This window comes from Hemiscyllium ocellatum, chromosome 42 (assembly GCF_020745735.1).
Source record: "Hemiscyllium ocellatum isolate sHemOce1 chromosome 42, sHemOce1.pat.X.cur, whole genome shotgun sequence".
In the NCBI taxonomy this organism is placed as follows: domain Eukaryota; kingdom Metazoa; phylum Chordata; class Chondrichthyes; order Orectolobiformes; family Hemiscylliidae; genus Hemiscyllium; species Hemiscyllium ocellatum.
Window position 1 is genome coordinate 14297334 of NC_083442.1, and position 18213 is coordinate 14315546.

An 18213-nucleotide genomic window follows, 5' to 3' on the forward strand; every position below is an offset into this window, starting at 1 on the left:
ACAAAACTGCAGTGCACTATATTTTACCAAATAAATGTTATTTTCACGGTGAGGTTTGAACTGAACTTCTGGACTGCTCAAACTAATGCAGCCAACTTCAAGGCTCACTACAACCACAGGTCTGTGACCAGTGTGACTCAAGGAAGCAATTCCTTTGTGCCATTGCAACATTTTAAAATCCTGTAACTTAAGAGTCTGGCCTGCTCTGGATCTAATAGAAATAGGATTTGGACTAACCACCTGACAGGAGAAACTTTACTTGTCAAACATCAGCATTGATTTGGACCAAATTTCTAGCGTCTAATGCAGGTCATCATCCTGTCCCAGGAACATTTCTCACAGAGAGGAACAGATTCAGTCAATGTCAGAGCAACACAGAAGGAACACTGCACAGCCTAAGGTGCTATCTTCCAGATGAGACAATGAATCAAAGCTGCGTCTGCCCCTCAGATATTTTCAAAGATCTCATTCAACTGACATCACTAAGAAACATTTTGGACATTATCACATTGCACATAAAACTCTCATAAGTAGCACAAATTGGCTGAAGCAGTTGCCCACAATAACACTGACTAAACTCAAAGTATTTCACTACCTATGAGACTGGAGTCCAAAGACAAAAAGTCAAAACATTTTTGTCTTGAACGCATCAGCGTCATAGATTCATACAGATGTACAGCAGGGAAACGGAGCCTTCAGTCCAACTCATCTATGCCGACCAGATATGCCAACCCAATCTGGTCACAGCTGCCAGCATCCGGCCCATATCCCTCAAAATCCTTCCTATTCATACACCCATCCAGATGCCTTTTAAATGTTGCAATTGCACCAGCCTCCACCATTTCCTCAGCAGCTTATTCCATACACATACCACCCTGAGTGAGAATATTGCCCCTTAGATCTCTCTTATATCTTTCTCCTCTCACACTAAACTTATGCCCTCTAGTTCTGGACTCCCCCACCCCAGGGAAAAGACTTTGTCTATTTACCCTATCCATGCCCCTCATAATTTTAGAAACCTCTAAGGTCACATCTTAACCTCTGAAGCTCCAGGGAAAACAACCCTAGCCTCTCCCTATAGCACAAATCCTCCAACCCTGGCAACATTCTTGTAAATCTTATCTGAATTCTTTCAAGTTTCACAACATCTTTCCGATAGAAAGGAGACCAGAAATGCATGCAGTATTCCAACAGTGGCCGAACCAATGCCCTGTACAGCCGCAACACGACCTCCCTCCTGTACTCAATACTCTGACCAATAAAGGAAAGCATACCAAACGTCGTCTTCACTATCCTATCTACCTGTGACTCCACTTTCAAGGAGCTATGAACCTGCACTCCAAGGTCTCTTTGTTCAGCAACACTCTCCAGGACCTTACCATTAAGAGTACAAGTCCTGCTAAGATTTGCTTTCCCAAAATGCAGCACCTCGCATTTATCTGAATTAAACTCCATCTGCCACTTCTCAACCCATTGGTCCACCTGATCAAGATCCCATTGTAATCTGAGGTAACCTTTTTCGCTGTCCACTACACCTCCAATTTTGGTGTCATTTGCAACCTTACTAACTATACCTCCTATGTTCACATCCAAAACAGAAGTGAGAAAGATTTGTATTAAAAGAGAAGTCAATTTGTATAGCATGAGGAGTGGCTGCAACAGGGTTAAGATTAGCTGTTGATTGGTGGGGTCATCATTGGCATAAATCTGCAGCGAGCTGAAAATGTGTTGCTGGTTAAAGCACAGCAGGGTAGGCAGCATCCAAGGAACAGGAAATTCGACGTTTCGGGCCAGAGCCCTTCATCAGGAATGAGGAGAGGGTGCCAAGCAGGCTCAGATAAAAGGTAGGGGGGAGGGACTTGGGGGAGGGGCGATGGAGATGTGATAGGTGGAAGGAGGTCAAGGTGAGGGTGATAAGCCAGAGAGGGGGTGGGGGCGGAGAGGTCAGGAAGAGGATTGCAGGTTAGGAGGGCGGTGCTGAGTCCAAGGGAATCCACTGAGACAAGGTGGGGGGAGGGGAAATGAGGAAACTGGAGAAATCCAAGTTCATCCCTTGTGGCTGGAGGGTTCCCAGGCGGAAGATGAGGCGCTCTTCCTCCAACCGTCGTGTTGTTATGTTCTGGCAATGGAGGAGTCCAAGGACCTGCATGTCCTCGGTGGAGTGGGAGCGAGACCAGTTAATTGTCAATCTTAGTTCTCAAAGTGTTTAAGTGGACCCCCTGGGCTATGCTGCACATCATGTCTTTTTGACAGGGCAAAACATAACTGATTACTCATATTTTCAAATCCAAGACATCTGAATGGAAATAATATTCATTTTGTAACAATTTCATTTCCAATCTAACAGGGGATGGGTCTTTGATTCGTTATAAATTCGACAAATATTTGCAATTAGCGATGAGCTGCAGGGGGTGTACTCCACGCGGGGTCTCAGTGCCATAGCTCGGTGCTTACACCAGAAAAGATAAAGAACAGATCGCAATTTCCACACTCTAAACACTCGTACGCGCCACTGCTGATTCCTCATTGCCTCCCTCCCTCCCACTCACTGCTGTGCTGCCTCGCTGTTCACAATCCCCGAGAGAGCAACGGAACAGGGTGGGGAATGGGAGAGGGGTAGTGAAGTGTCCGGAGCAGAGTGACCAAGGATGTAGCAAGCAAGGTAGCGAACGGACACAGTGTAGAATGGGGAGCGGGAAAGCTGTGAGCAGGGCCAGCGACAAGAGGTCCTTGTGTGTCAATGTACCGCGGATCTGCAGTAGGGGCGAGACAGCACCAGCTTCCAGCGACATCGGTGGTTCACACTTTCTCTGTTCATGAAAGGAGGTACTATTAAAAGAGCTGTCGCGATACCCCAACGTGCGATCTCCCCTCCACACCAAGTTCATTGTAAAGATACTGAATTGTTTAATCACGGAGACGTTTGCGATGTTAAGGGGAACAGACTCCCAAAAGCCCCAAGTCGGCATCAAACATCAGGCGCAAATGCTGAGTAAACCTCCCCTTATACTTCGCCAATCCCCTGCTTGCGGCCTCTCGGAATGCTATGTCAGTGCCAAGTCCTTTGTGTAGTTGGTTTGAACAATGTGTATTAATACCACAGTGGCAATCAATGAGTTTGGCCTGGGATGGGACCTGAGAGGATTCTCAGAAAGCAAAGTCAACTTACTCAAAAGATTCTGTGTAAACAACCCAGTGTAGAAGACAATCTTCAGAGTCTCCAGATAGACTTTACAAACTACAGCAAACCAAACTTATGACAAAAATTACAAGAATGCATAAAACCACAACAATTTTTGCAGCAAAATGCTGTTAATGGAGGATAATTAGAGAACAAATTTTACTTTTTCCAGCAATATTGAGTGAGGAATGGTTAAATACAAAAAATTGTAACTTGAAATCAATCCTGATATATTTCAGTGGTGATCAACTCCCAAAACCTCTCCATTGTGGTTAGGATTAGCAGCTTCACTATCCACAGATAGTCATCTAAATGAGACACTGAAGACAAGATCAAACCGCTTTACCAATGGACCTTTCTGCTAGAGATGACCTCCCACCCCGTCAACTCTGAACTGTATGTGAAACTGGTGTGATAAACAGAGAGGACAAGAGCTCTGAGCAAGCACAATTAAATTAACTTGGTTAGAAATAAGCAAGATGAAAGAATGATTTATTTTCCATGGAGCTTTGGAAGCTGAGGGGGCCTCCTTATAGAAGTTTAAAAATCATGAGAGGCATGGATAGGGTGACTAGCCAAGGTCTTTTCCCCAGGGTAGGGGAGCCGAAAACTAGAGAGCATAGGTTTAAGTTGAGAGAGGATAGATTCAAACAGGACCCAAGAGGCAATGTTTTCACGCAGTGGGTGCTGTGTGTACAGAATGAGCTGTCAGAGTAAGTGGAGGGGGCTGGTACAATCACAACATTTACAAGGTGTCCTAATAGGAAGGATTTAGAGGGTCATGGGCAAAATACTGGTCAATAGGCTTGATTAATTTGGGATACCTGGTTGGCATGTATGAGTTGGACCAAAGCGTCTGTTTTCACCCTGTACAGTTCTACGAACCTACGTTTCTAAGCAAGTGAAACTCAGGAAATCTGACACCCAACATCTGCCACAGATACTCTTTCAATTTCAATAGGTAACCTCAGAGTATCATTCTGATTCACATCTTTCAAAAATAATTACATTTGAGGGGTTTTGGTAAATAAGAAGAAATTATTGCCAGTCAAGAGAACTGGCAATCACAAAAAACACAATCCTGGCAGTCTAAATGCAAAGTCTGAAAAGTTGGTGAAAGGAGGGTCGAGTATGACTTTCAAAAGGAAACTGGATATATATACTTGAAAAGAAACTTGGTAGACAAGAGGGAAAGAGCTGAGTATGGGGCTATTGGGGTGACTTTTATACAGGAATGATCAACCAATGGCCTCCCTATCCACTGAAAAATTTTAGGAACTGAGAACATAAAAACTAGCAGCAATATGCAACTCAGCCCTTTGAACTTGCTCTGTCCATCAACAGGATTATGGCTCATCTCATCTCAGTCTCAACTCCACTTTCCCGTCCACTCTCCACAACTCTTTAGCCCATTACTAATTAAAAATCTGTCTATCTCCTCCCTAAATTTACTTAATGTCCCAGCATCCACAATAGTCTGTGGTAGTGAATTCCATGTGTTCATTACTCTGAGAGAAATAATTCCTCCTCAACTATTTTTAATCTGCTTTCCCTTATCCTTAAAATAATAATTTCTTGTTCTAGATTGTCCACAAGAGGAAAAATTCTATCAAAGTCTGTTTCATCAATCCCCTTTTGATCTTCTCTTATTCTTCTGAACTCTAATAATGGCCTAAATTGCTCAATTTCTCCGAAGGTAAACTCAACTCTAGAATCTAGTGAATTCCTCTGAACTGCCTCCAATACAACTACATACCTCCAATGGGGAATGAAACTGTATGTAATAGCCCAGGTGTGGTCTCAATACTACCTTGTACAATTGCAGCAACACTTCTCTATTCCTTTAGCAATAAATGCCAAAATTCTATTTTCCTTCCCTAATACCTGCTACACCTGCACATTAGTTTTCTGCAAGTCAAGCGCAAGGACACCCAGATCTTTCTGAACATAAGCATTCTAAAATTTCTCTCCATTTAAATAAGCTGCTTTACCATTTGTCTGACCAATATGGATAGTCTCATTACACTTTGTCTGCCAAATTTTGGTCCACTCAACTAACCTACCCATATCCATTTATAAATTTCTTATTTCTTTATTGCAATTGATTTTCCTATCTACTGGAGTGTTACCTGTAAATTTAGCTATAATATCTTCTGTGCTTGCAGTCAGGGCCCAAGGACCAAACACTGTGATGCCTCACTAGTTACAGCTTGCAAAATAGAAAATAAACCATTTATCCCAACTCTGATTTCTGTTGGTTAGCCAATTCTCTTGCCAAGATAATAAATTACCCTTAACCCCACATGGTCTTGCCTTACGGGTGTTACATTATCATTTTTCCAAACTACAGGAACTTTACCACATCTAGGGAATTTTGGAACATTATAATCAATGTATCCGCTCTCTATGCTGCCACTTCATTTAAGACATCTTAGATGCAGGGCATCAGGCCTCGGGGACTCACCCACCTTCATCCCAATAGTTTAATCAGTACTTTTTCCCTAATGATGATGATTGTTCTAAGTTCCTCTGTTTCTGTATTATCTGTACTATTATGATGGTACTACTGTGGTCCACCATGAAAACAGGGGAAAAATATTGATTTCATGCACTCATCATTTCAGTGCTCCCCATTCTCATCCTAATGTTGGCAGCAACAAGTAAAAGTCACAGTCATACAGAAGATTACAGCCCTAATAAACAGGAAAAGGCCACACAACCCCTTATAAGATTGTGACTAATCTTCAACCTCAACCTCCCTGCTCATTCCCCAAATCATTTGATCTAAAATTCCGATAATTTTAGCCCGGAATGTAGTGATTAACTGAGCAGCCACAGCCATGATGAGTTACAGCCAGGATATTAAAGAAAGTAATCGAGAAAATAGGTGCAGCCATAGGCCATTCAGCCTTTTGAGTCTGCCCCACCATTCAATATGATTGTGGTTGATCATGCATTTTCAGTAACCCACTCCCACTTTCTCTCCATAGCCGTTGATCTCTTTAGTTGCAAGGGCCACAGCTGGCTCCCTCTTGAATATGTCTAACAAACTGGCCCCAACAGCTTCCTGTGGGAGAGAATTCTACAGGCTCACAACTCCGAGTGTAGAAATTCTTCACTCTGCTCTGAATGGCTTACCTGTTAGTGTTAGATTGGGATTCATGGTTCTGGATTTCCCAAACATCAGGCACATTCTTCTTGCATCCAGCCTGTCCAGTCCCATCGGGATTTTATATGTTTCAATGAGATACCGCCCCCCCCATTTTAAAGGATGTAGCTACACGGCGTTTAAATACAATATAATCAAGCAGAGTCAGCATGACTTCATGAATGGGAAATCATGTCTGACAAACTTATGGCAATCTTTTTTTTGAGGCAGCAAGCAGGAGAACCAGTGGACGTAATATATTTGGATTTCCAAAAGGCACTTGACAAGATATCAAACATAAGGTCAATTAATAAGACATGAACCCAAAATATCAGTGGTAATATATTACCATGAGGAGAGAAATGGCTAACTTTTAGATAGTTGGGATAAAAAGGGGATCCTCAGGATGGCAACACATAACTAGTGAAGTACCAGTGGGATCAATGCTGGGCCACAATTATTTACAATTCATAATGACTTGGATTAGGAAAGTGAACGTAATCATTAACAAGTTGACAGATAATGAAAATAGATGGGAAAGCAACTGGCAAGGACAACACAAAGAATCTTGAGGGATATAAACAGATTAAGTGAGTTGGTAAAAACTTTGCAGATGGAAATTCATGTGGCAAAATGTGAAGTGTTGCAGTTTGGTTGGAAGAACAAAAGAGCTGACTTATTTAAATGGAGAAATGGTGCAGAAAACTGCAACACAGAACAATCTGGGGTCTGCATAAGAAATTCACAAAAAAAACGTAGTGTGTAAGTTCAGCAGTTAATAGCAAAGGCAAATGGAATGTTGGCCTCTATTTCAAGGAAATGGGAGTATAAAAATACTCCCAGTAGTCTTGCTAAAACTATACGAAGCACTAGTCAGATCACACCTGGAATACTATGAATAGTTTAGGTCCTTTTATCTGGAGGAAGATATACTTGCAGAGGTGATGGTGCAGAGTAGTTGCACTAGGTTGATCCTGGGTGTGAAGGGGCTGTCCTTTAAGGAGAGGTTTAGTAAATTAGGAACACAACAATTCTAGAGAAATTCAGCAGGTTTGGATTCTGTGGAGAGAAAAAAAAGTTAATATTTCAAGTTCAGTTCTGAAGAAGAGTCATTACAGTCAGGAAACACTGCTTCTGGCTTTCTCTCCGTAGGTTCTACCAGATCTGTTGAACTTCTCCAGAATTCTCTGTTTGCAGTTTTGATTTCCCTGCCTGAGGATGGATGTTGTGAAGGGCGTGCAACAAAGGTTTACCATCATGGGATGGCAGGACTGATGGATGAAGGAAGACTAAATCCACTAGGTAGGGGTCTGTGTCTGTGTCTGTGCGTGATAGAAATCTATAAACTTCTAGCAGGAATACACAATAAAACATCTTCAACTGGGAAGTCCAGTACCTGGGCTCACTGTTTAAGGATACAGGGTAAGCCATTTATGACTGAGATAAAGAGAAATATCCTCACCCAGGCTGTGGAATTCTGTACCACTGAAAGCAGTTGAGTCCAAAACATTGAATATTTTCAAGGAACTAAACATAGATTGTACGGCTAAACTGTTCAAAAGGTATGGGGAGAAAGCAGAAACAGGATACAGAGTTGGATAATCAAACAGGATCCTAGTGAATGGCAAGGCAGACTCAAAGAGCCAAATGGCATACCTCTACTCCTAGGTTTTATGCTCCTATACTTTATGATCGTAGAATCTCTATAGCATGAAAGCAGGCTATTCAGCTCAAATTCATACTGACCATCCAGAGAGAATCCTATCCAGACGACCACCCTATCCCTATAACCTTGCATTTCCTATGGCCAATCCACCTAACCTACACATCTTTGCACAGTAGGAGGAAACTGAAGCACCTGGAGGAAACCCACAAACGTGGGGAGAATGTGTAAACTCCATACAGTCACCTGAGGTGGAACCGTACCCGGGTTCTCGGTACTGTGAGGCAGCACCATTAACCACTGAGCCACCATGCTAGGGAGAAACACAATACTGAATGGACATAAATAAATGATATTAGAGACCAACTGTAATCTTCATGTGATGAGCAGTCAGAGGTGGAAAATAATTGAACAAAGCTATACAGATATAAATCAGTACCTAATTTAAATTCATACCATAAGTCAACATTCTTGTGTAATAGTTTGTTTTTATTGAGAGAAAGTGTTAAACTAATGGCAAATGAGGCATAAATTTAGCAGTTTGAAGCTTAGGTTTAAGAGCTTGAGGATTTCTATGTCATGCCCATGGCAATGAAAACAGTACTGATGTTTAACTAATTTACACAGGTGCATTCTATTTTAAGTGCAAATAGGTTAAAGCAAAAAATGTGACATCAAGAAATAATGTTCACAGATCAGATATCCTTGCACCCATTGGCATATTACATACAGCAAAATATTTTACCCAAGTATACAAATCTAAAAGGCATTTGATAGGGTTCCCCATGGTAGGCTCATTCATCTAGTCAGAAAGTATGGGATACAGGGAGATTTGGCTATCTGGATCCAGAATTGGCTGGCTGACAGAAGGCAGAGAGTGGCTGCAGATGGAAAGTATTCTGCCTGGAGGACAGTGTTGAGTGGGGTCCTGCAGGGCTCTGTACTTGGGCCTCTGCTCTTTGTAGTTTTTATAAATGACTTCGATGAGGAGGTTGAGGGGTGGGTTAGTAAATTTGCAGATGACACAAAGATTGGAGGCGTCGTCGATAGTATAGAGGGCTACTGCAGCGCGACATAGATAGAATGCAGAGCTGGGCTGAGAAATAACAGATGGTGTTCAACCTGGATAAATGCGAAGTGATGCGTTTTGGAAGGTCAAACTCGAATGCTGAATATAGGATTAAAGACAGGATTCTTGGCAATGTGGAGGAACAGAGGGATCTGGGTGTGCAAGTACATAGATCCCTCAAAGTTGCCACCCAAGTGGATAGGGTTGTTAAGAAAGCATATGATGTTTTGGCTTTCATCAACAGGGAGATTGAGTTTAAGAGCCGTGAGGTTTTGCTGCAGCTCTACAAGTCCCTGGTGAGGCCACACTTGGAATATTGTGTCCAGTTCTGGTCGCCATACAATAGGAAAGATAGAGGCTTTGGAGAGGGTGCAACAAAAGTTTACCAGGATGCTGCCTGGACTAAAGGACTTGTCTTACAAAGAGAGGTTGAATAAGCTCGGACTTTTCTCTCTGGAGAGAAGGAGGAAGAGAGGAGACCTGATAGAGGTGTACAAAATAATGAGAGGAATAGATAGAATCAAGAGCCAGAGACTTTTCCTCATGGGCAGGATTGACTGGTACGAGAAAATATATTAGGAGGAAGGTATAAAGATCAGAGGTAGGATTTTTACACAGAGTTGTGAATGCACGGAATGCGTTGCCAGCAGTGGTGGTGGAAGCAAAGTCATTGGGGACATTAAAACGACTGCTGGACATGCACATGGATAGCACTGAGTTGAGGGATCGCAGGGTGTTACTGTATTTTACATTAGGATTAAATCTCAGCACAACATCGTGGGCCAAAGGGCCTGTTCTGTGCTGTACTTTTCTATGTTCTATCACAGTTCAACCAGTTCATCACAGAACTACAAATAACCTGTGACACAATAATGTGACACAATAAAACTATCAGAAAATGCAGTCCACTTCCAATAATTGAAAGACGTACAAGAATTCAAATTAAACAACTGCATTGTTATGCACTTTTTTTTGGAAGTAATACTGTATTTATAAATAGCTGCAGAAACAGTGAGCACAAGAAAGGAACTACAGGTTGGGATGGTTCATTCATTTAGAGCAAAACAGGTAAGACAGCTCAGAGACACTGAAATGAAGTGCAGATGCTGGAAATCTGAAGCAAAAGCAGAAGTTGTTTTGAGAAACTCAGCAGGTCTGGCAACACCTGTGGAGAGAAAGTGGAGTTAATGTTTCAGATCCAGAACTGAAGAAGGGTCACGAGACCAGAAATGTTGACTTCGCTTTTTCTCCACAGATGCTGCCACACCTGCTGAGTTTCTCCAGGAATTTCTCATTTAGCTTCAAAGACAATGAACATTAGATCTGTTGAGGTGGTAAATTCTGGGTGGATTGACCAAAAGTTATGGAGAAAATTGCCTTCCAACTCATTTTGTAACACACTTCAACTCAATCTTGATGCCAAATGAATGATTGTCACATTTCCCTGTCTATGTCACCCATGCTACACCGGCTCTCAGTCAAGTCATGTTTTGGTTTCAGAATTCTCGTTCTGGTTTCCAAGTTCCTCCCAATTCTAATCTCATCCCATCCCATCCACATCCCTCTGACATACAGAAAGTTGTCACAGAATGCTGTAGTTGCATTTTTGAAAAGCACAACCCCATATAATTTAAAGGTTCCTATTAAACCAAACTGAAGAATTGCAGGCAGATTCTATAGAACCTTTCATGGCAGAGAAAACAAAAGTGCAGTACCATTCCCTGTAAGCAGAGGTATATGTTTCACTGCTAAATTACTGCATTCGTACAGAAATAAACTTTAAAAGTGGAAGAGGAATTTACTCTTTCTACTTGCATCCTGCCAACGGGCTCTCTTGTTCCCACCAACCCACTTGCTGAACTTCTACCTTTCCTGCTTGCCACTTCCATCTCCCAAACTCTCTTGATGAGAAAGCGAAGAGGGGCAAAAAACAGGAAAAGCAGTTTCAATTTGAAGATAAGATGCAAGCTGCAGACATTATGAGCCAGAGGGATAGTGGCTTTAGTGAGTGGGAGAGGTCACAAACTGGAAGGTTAGTGAAGGAGGGGGCATCAGAGAGTGAGAGGGGCCATACGCCAATGGGTTGGCGGGAGGGTAAGTCAGGGAACAGAAGAGGCTCCAAACCAGCAGGTCAGCAGATGAAGCAAACAAGGAAACTGAAGAGGCTCAGCACTACGTCAGACACAGCACCACGTAAGATTCCTGATGCCAAATGGAAGTGTGGGCTTCATGAACAGAATTATGTTGAAGCAGAACAATGATATTCTATATTCTAAGGATCCGGTGTGCTGTACCTCTCTGACTAAGTTATGGATCGCCAACTAACAGCAAAATAAAACAGCACCATGTGTAGTACTGTCTCATTCTTTATTTTGTAATGCACCCATGACATACCCGAGGATATTTCATTCTATTGAAGGCACAATGTAAGTTGTACAATTTGTTATCTCCCCAGGTACAAAGGACTGACAGCCAAAGGATTTTCCTGGTGGTCTTTGCTTTTCAAATTCTAACTGGATAATTCTGCATATATTCAATATAGTTGCAGTTAATTTGCATCACCATCTTTCATTAATCTTCACAAAGTATTGAATAAAACAGCAAAAGGTCACTCAATCACTGATTTTTTTTGTGATAAAGGAGTTAGAAATCTGAACAACCCCTACCTTCAAGTGGGTTAGGAAAATGTGAATTTTTTTGCTATGTTCTGAAAAATTTTCAGAGACAATGGGTTTAAGTAGAACTGGCAAACCCCTGCTTGTCTCATCCAAAGTAAGGCCACATGCAGTCTGTGAGGCAGCAATCATTTCACAGCATAACTACAGCCAATCTTTGCACTCAGCACACGTCTCCTGCCATACATACGCAACACACCGACACCAGCGCCTTTTTTTTATAATTAGAATCATAGAAATTGATCTGTATCAGCTACAAAGAAACACACGTCTAGTTTATTCAGATCTGGAAGTAATGAATGTTCCCAAATCAAAGGCAAGGCAGCTTTTTAAAACACACTTCCACATTCAGCTTGAGGAGCCCTTGCACCACCAAATGGTTTGAAGCAGTTGCCAAGGCAACCAAGTAACCACTCAGCAGTCAATAATTAGGCTGATTCTGAGAAATGTGGCTCTCATCACATCCAACCCTGCTCTCAGCCAATCACACAATCCTGACAATTCTAAATACTGGATGGGGAAACCTTGTACAAGATCAATCTATCCTCATCAAGATTTCTGTGTCACCATTGTTTTACCAGACCATGAGAGAAAGAGAGAGAGAGAGAGAGAGGGGGAGAGAGACAAATGACTGGTGGTGATTTAACCTGAGGGCCACCATACCTTCTCAACCTCTCCCCTGACCCCAGCTGAATCCTTCATGGTAATCTCAGCCAGTGATCAGAACTGAACCCACGCTGTTGACATCACAGTGCTTCGCAGACCAACCGTCCAGGCAACTGAGCTAAACCGTCAAGGTTAGTCACTGTAACATGCACAAAATGTGATAAGTTTACATGACCAAGGCTGGGTCAACTAGTCTGGAGGCAAAAAACAAGTCACATAATAACCTAAAGTGCTTGGCATTAACACAAACCAACTGCAAGTATGATTCAGCCTCAAGCTAGTGAAAGTCATTGCAGATGAACAGCCTTGTCCATGGTTTCACATAGTAGTGTAAACAAAGTCACCATAATCCTACCAGACCACGGGGTTACTCTCCCATTAGAGAAGTGGTTTAATGCGAGGGTCACCAAGCCTCAGGCGAGACAAGACATTGAGAAAGACTGTCCTTCATGGTAACTTCAGCCAGTGTGGAAATTGAACCCATGCTGTTATTTTGCATCACAGATAATCCATTCCACAAAGTGAGCTAACCCTACTTGAGGACCAAGAGGCCCAGGTTCAAGTCCCAGCTACCCCAGTGAATGTCATCACATGTCCAAACAGGTAGATTAAAATAACTAGAACTCTATCCTTCCAACTGAACTGGATGACCAAGTAAAAGAATACCTACAGATCATATCCAGTCAGAGAAATCTTGTTTTACTCCATGGGGAAAAATCGTCTTCCTTCTAAACACAAATATCTCAATACCTATAAAGTGAAGCTCAAATTTGAACAACTGAGTGAATGTCTCCTATAAGCATGCAAGGAATGCCATTCCTCACTCCAAATTACTTTTCGACTTTGAACACTGCTGTTTATATCACGACACCAGCTGTATAGTACTGGATGACTGTCTCCTGACTGCTATGGTATGCAACTATATTACAGACATGACAACATGCAAGATCACTTCCCATCCTCAGCACTGACACTACACACAATTTCAGCAGCAGCAAGTGGGAAAACAAATATACAGATTTAGTACAAGAGGCCAATGTGCACTCAGTGGGTTAACAGGTCAGTCTGAGGACATCTGAAGGTTAAGAGCAAAAGGAATTATGTCACAAAGGTGAAGGATTAGACAAGCAGAGTTTTACAAGCACTTTAAATAGTTTAGTTCTTACTGGGCAGAAAGCTGAAAGATAAATGGAAGATACTGGGACTTCTGCTTATGGAAATGCACTGCATTTTTGATTTCTAGCTGCCAAATTTACACATTGATGTTTATTTAAAACATTTTTAATAAATCACATGGGCTTCAGTGACAGGCACTTGGGCTCCTATCGACAGAGGTCCCCCAGCAACATCTGTAATCCCAGCTACCACCATCTTACTGAGTCCAAACACAGTGAAACCCTACTCTCAGCCACTTCTCTAAAGGATCCTGAAAGAAAGAGTTGGTTCACTGTGGATGAGTCAAGTTTGAGGTTGAGCTGCAGATCACGACTGACTCACCCTAGTCACAAGGTCATGGATTCAGAGACTCGACCACGATTTAGGCTGACACACATTTGTATAGTGCTGATGGAATGCTACACCATAGGCAGCCCCATCTAGATGGAAAATATTAAACCGAGGCCCTAGTTGTCAACTTGGATCGGCAAAAAATCCAGAATCCTCGTTTGAAGAAGAACAGGGAAGTTCTCCCCTGCAACAGACCAATATTTATCCTTCAACCACCATCTACACAGACAGATGACCTTATAATTATCTTAATTATCACAATGCTGTTTGCAGGACCTTGCAGCCCACAAATTATCTGATACAATTTCCCACATTACAACTGTGACTACTTTGTTGGTTGTGAAATACTTGTAAAAAGTATTTCTCTGAATCTGGGGTTCCTGCAGCACACAGACTGACAGGGTGGAAGGAATTCAGTGCTGAATGTGTAGCAAACAGACACTTCCACCCCAAATCAGGAATGGTGCTATAAATTTGAGTTCTAAATTTTTGTATTTGCTGTGAAACAGGCAATACTAGAGGGCGCTTGGCATTTTCAGAAACAATTCCGAAATTAATAAGTCTGCAGAATCATCTGGCAAGAGGAAGACTCGCCTCATTTTCAAGTTGTACACAGTGCAGTGTTGTCAAAGACTGGAACCTAGCCCTCTGCTTGAGCAATGCCAGCACATGAACTATTTCCATCTATCAGATCTGAATAAGGCCAAAACCTTAGGAATGAAACAAGATGACATGTTTACTTTGATAGATTGGCAGCACCTGAAACCAATCCATTAATGGAGCATGGCACAACACCCATAAGACTAGATTGCTGATCTTGGTCCCATTACCACTAATGACAGAGGGAAGTGCTCAGAGGAAGAGACAAGAATAGGTGCATCATCCACACAACCAATAGCCCCCGGCAACTCCTAATGGCCAATTCCAATTAGAGGTTGGCTGTGGCGCAAATCATCTGCCCCTTAATCCACAAGCTGGCGAGTGTGGGAAGGGCCAGTAGACAGAAGATGATGTATACTGCTCGAGTCCACATAGTTCTCAAGACATGTTAAAAATTAATGCATTTTTTCCCCCAAAAAACCCCCAACCAGAGATGACTTTTATTTGGAAACAGTTGCCAAACGACTTGTCTCCTCCTAAATGAAGGTCCTTCAGCCTATTGCATGTGTTAGAGGTACATCCTGCCTAAAAATAAAAGAGGCCCCAACTGCCAATGATGGAGCATATCTTGTTCAAGCCTTCCGCCTTATACACAGAAAACAAAGTAATTTAGCCCAATCAATCCACCAGTGTTTTCATCCAACATGAGCAAATAGGCTCAGGCAGGTGATTGCCATTTGGCCTGTTCTGTCTGTGCTAGCCCTTTGACAGCACTCACATATGCTTCCACTTCTGTTTCTCTATAGCCATGCATCATACTGATCTGCCCAATCCTAATACTAAACTGTACGATAAAATATCCTCAACTTCAACTGTTTCTAAATTAACAGGACTAAATGAACTTATTTATTGAGCTTAATAAATTTTTCATCCAAAACCTAGCTGCCTGCAATCCAATCTAGCACCAGGTCTCATTCAGGCCTCTGCTCCGAGTAACAGGAGCTCACAATCCAGCAACAATTGGATCATAAAGATCTCATCCTTGAGAACCATGTCTCACAAAGCCTCTCCCCTCCCATCTCTAATCTCTTCCATGCTAACAATCCTCACAGAATGCTACATTCCTCCAATTCTAGACTTTTGGTGCGTTGGTGATTTCCTTTGACCCTTTCACTGGTGACTGACACTCTGAAAATCCCTCCACAAATTAATCTGCCTCTGACTCTCCTCCTCTAAAAATTCTCCTTGAAACTACTTCAGTCAATTGTCCTAAAATCCCATTACACAGGTGCCAACTTTTGTTGCTCAGTGAAGCACATTGTACCACCTTAAAGCCAAAGTTACTACACACAAAATGATTACTGCCCTTGGAGTTCAAAAAAGACAGTGGATGCACAGACTGAAAACAACTAATATCAACAAGTGGTTATGCAGTCCCAGCTTGGGGACACAGTCAGGATACTGGAAATTGTTGCAACACAGACAGAGGCTGTTTGTTAACACTGTACATGGACAGAGACATTGACATTAATACTTTTTTAAAAATTACCAAAGTTTTAAGTGTCAGGGCTCCCCACTATGTTTCCTCTCACTCATCAATCAGGCTTGACACCACATCACTTCAAGTTTCCCTTACCAATATCTGTGTGGCACTTGCATGGCTGATCTTCACCAGACTCTACCTCGCCAGACAATAACAGATTCAGAATACGACACTCTTCCTTTCTAATTATCTGTCCTTCCAGTAAAGTTGCAGACAAAATATCAAGTGTCAAATAGTAATACAGAAACTTGAGAAATTGGAACTCAATCAGAAATGAGAAGGACTACGGGATATCCGTAATGAAGGATTTTTAATCATGCAAAATGGAAAAGCAATTATGGGTACTGAGTTAATGTTAGGGGACTATCTAACAAGGCGAAGCAAAGAACTAATTGTTTTTGAACAGATTATGAAACTCCTACAGCCATTGCGAAAGGAGAAAAATCTACAATAGTTTACGAAAGGGTACTGAACAGGCATTTGGAAACAGGAAAATTTGGAAAGTCGAGATGAAATGGCAGCACTACAAGTGTTAGGATGCAGCCCCTTCAAAAGGTGACTGATCAAACAGACACCTCTCCTCTGCTGTAATATTCTATTATTCCGTGATAGTTCTTCATAAATTAGTAATGTGAAAATTTACTGCATAGCCTAATATCTCAGTTCAGATTAAATTCTCATCATGTAATCAATCTTTGAGGATTCAGAACTAATGTATATTTATTTTCGACCTATTTATAGCTAAGCAGGTAAAATTGCAACTATTTGCGACTTCCAGGAGCAACCTATTCAAATCAAGCAATGGTCAGATTAAGCTTTTTTAAAAGCCTCATCAATCTTTGGGAAAAATTCATAACATCACCAGGTTACACGTGTGTTGTATCAAATTCCCACTTGAAAATGTCCCACACCTCTGACATGAGATTACTTAATAGCTTTTGTTTCATCGTATTTTCAGTTCAAAAGTTGATTACATTCCATTATTTCTTGCAAATTCCAGCCCTGAACCAAGCAAATGCCAGTGACACGCTTAGAAAGGTTCACAATATTTCAGTGGGACCAAGTTACAAATGAAGAAGGGTACTGATTCTACAAGAGGTAAATGGCACAGCACTGCCAGAAGCAGTCATGGAGTCAGGTAATGAATGCAACAGACTAAGATTAAACTAAGTCAAAATTGAACTTCAAAACAAGTCATGGAAATATGTTAAATCGAAACCTCAAAACAAATCACTGAATATCCAGTTTGAGCTTATAGTCAGAAAAAATGCAGCAATAAATATTTGAGATCATGCCCCCCACATTATACAGATAACAGAGGGCAAATTCCCATAACAAAATAAAGAAAATCCTATATCAGAATACAGAAACAATGCAAAGTTGCACACTGCAGGTTCTTACTGATTATTAACTTTATTAGATGAATCAATCACTGGGCTAAAAGGACAGAGCACACTGCCCAGCTCTACAAAACTCTCATTAGCACAATAGAGATGTCTGTTAGAGAGAAGGTAAAAATATCCAGTACTTAGGACTGGGGCTGAGAGAGAATCTAGAAAAGGCACAAGTCTTCTTAAAGTGGATAGCGTACTAGAGGTATGGGGCTGGATAATGTTCATGTGTGAACAGGGTGGGGAGGGTGGAAAAGACAGTCAAGGTGCAAAGGAGGGGCAGTCAAGAAAGATGTTAAGAGGTAAAGGTGGGTGTGCGAGAATGGGGAGTTCCTCACATATCACTTCATACAACTGAACTATCCCAGTCTGGATTTCAGACTTACAGCCGCAGAACACTTCCCCAACCTCGCACTGAGGGGGTTCACCTGCCGCAGGCCACTGGGGAGGGACCCCTTCACCGGACAGGAGAAAGAACCCCTCCCAGACCACAGGAGAGGGAGCCCTCACCAACCCCCTTCCCCAGCCGCCAGGACAGGACCCCTCACCACCTCCCCAGACCACAGGATCGGGACCCTCACCCCCAACCCGAGACAGCCCTGACCCCACACCCCCTCCCAACCCCCAAGAGAGGGACCCCACACCCTCTCCCGGCAGGAGAAGGAACCCCGACCCTGATCCCATCCCTGAGTGGGGACCCTCCCTCCCCACCCCCAGCCCACAGGAGAGAGAGACCCCTCACCGCCTCCCCGGACAGGGGAGTGAACCCTC

The 18213-nt window shown here is 42.3% G+C and overlaps 1 protein-coding gene across 2 annotated transcripts in view; it reads right to left on the reverse strand.

Moving 5' to 3' along the window:
- Window positions 1-18213, reverse strand: part of LOC132834746 (sorting nexin-27-like) — a 119450-nt gene that overhangs the window by 100675 nt on the left and 562 nt on the right. The window lies entirely within an intron of this gene.